The sequence below is a fragment of the Belonocnema kinseyi genome, chromosome 9 (genome assembly GCF_010883055.1).
Source record: "Belonocnema kinseyi isolate 2016_QV_RU_SX_M_011 chromosome 9, B_treatae_v1, whole genome shotgun sequence".
In the NCBI taxonomy this organism is placed as follows: Eukaryota; Metazoa; Arthropoda; class Insecta; order Hymenoptera; family Cynipidae; genus Belonocnema; species Belonocnema kinseyi.
In genome coordinates, this window is record NC_046665.1 from 126,986,232 (window position 1) to 126,988,100 (window position 1,869).

The following is a 1,869-nucleotide window of genomic DNA, read 5'->3' on the forward strand; positions in this document are numbered from 1 at the left end:
AACCTTTACCCCGATTTCAGACTAATTGCGTAGAGCGGGGTAAAAAGTGCTATTACCTATTTACTTGCCACTGGGTATGATATTGGGTATGTTTACCATGGAAATTAACTTTATTGTATCTTCTTTTGATTCGATGCAAAAAATGCTAGGAATATTGTTTATCTGATGTTGGATAAAAACGTCGCCAGCAGCTAAAAACTACAATTATTCGACGTCGAATATTTTTTAACGGGAGGTGCACGGAAATTATTCGACGTCGGATAATTGTGGTTGGTAATTATTTGCAAAGTTTTTATCCGTATTCAGGTGAAAAATATCTCTGGGATTTACTGCCTGTCCTTAATAAAAATTCACTTTTGTTTCTTTCTGTGTGTACTGAGTTTCAGAATTTAAAAAACGTAAACAATTTACAGCTTGACACATTTTCTGATTTTAACGGTGACAATGGCGTATACTTGATAGTTAACCAAATGACGTATAAACATTAGTTAATGTTGGATATAGGTCCTGCCTTGCTGCTGCTTAATTCCATCCTGTGTTTAGTCCCATTTTGCATGGCATTGCAGTTCATGGCACGAGAAGCGCTGCGAGGAACTGTGTTAATTTCAGGGACCGTTACAAAACTTTCGTCTCATTTCGTTTGCGGTTTCTCGCGCAAAAAAAAGCAAACAGAAAGTTTCTTTCTCTGCCTCTCTCTCTCTTTCTTGTGCCCCGTGCTCGTTATAAAGTATCAATTTATACATTAATTTTTTTTTCTTTATCAAATCTGGTAATATTTGAAATGTTTCCTATACATTCAGAGACATTCTATTAATATATAAATGTGTGTCATTGATTATATATCTACGCTGCCTATATAGATGTATCAATAACTGTTTTAAATTTTAACATATATTTTGATGCTCGCGGCATGCGTGACAGCGCAAGCATGAATACAAGTCATTGACCTACGTATAAAACGCGAGCAACATTCACCCACACGCTGATTTTACCTACGTAACTAATCTACTCACAAGTTCACTTTTTCATACACGCATTGCACAATCGAGACATGATTATATACTCTGTTTTTATATTACATAATTTAAACAAAATTAGAAATAGGCCTACTTTACTGAGTTTAATACACGCGCTTGATTGGCGAGCCCAGGCCGTTTTACCAACTTTTATCATGATACATAATAGTAACACTAGGACAAAGTACATAAAATATCAAAGAATAATTACACCGGCACACAAAAAAAGTGGTCTGTCCGACAGACTAGATTAGCATATCTATATGTTTTTGGGGTCGCTGAATTCGAATCTGGTGTCCAAATAACTAAGGTGGCTCGAATTTTTCTGAAAAACGAAAAAATAGACGTAAAATCGATAAAAACAGCGGTTTTCCAGGCATATTTTTGCAAAAAAAAAATTTTTTTCGCTCGGTGGACTTAACCAACATATTTATGCGTTTTTTGGATCGCTGAATTCGAATCTAAGGCCCAAATAACCAATTTGGCTCATACTTTTCGAAAATCGCAAAAATAGACGTAAAATAATCGGCGAATACAGCGATTTTTCTTATTATACTTTTGCAATAAAAAAATTTTTCATGTCTGGTGGTCTAAATTAGCATATACTTATGGTTTTTGGGTCGCTGAATTCGAATCCGGGGTCAAAATAACCCAGTTGGCTCATATTTGATCGAAAAATGCAAAAATAGAGGAAAAATCGACGAAAACAACGGTTTTTTGTGCATATTTTTACAAAAAAAAATATATCTTCATTCCCTTTGCGTCTGACGTTTTGGGGTTTTTAATTTTTGTTAGTCTCCTTGCGTGACAATAGGTGGATTTTTTGTAAATAAGTTTTATTTACTTTTAGCGT

At 34.7% G+C, this 1,869-nt stretch overlaps 1 protein-coding gene across 10 annotated transcripts in view; it reads right to left on the minus strand.

Moving 5' to 3' along the window:
- The window catches only part of LOC117180032 (ABC transporter G family member 27), a 47,759-nt gene that overhangs the window by 25,291 nt on the left and 20,599 nt on the right, over window positions 1-1,869 (minus strand). The window lies entirely within an intron of this gene.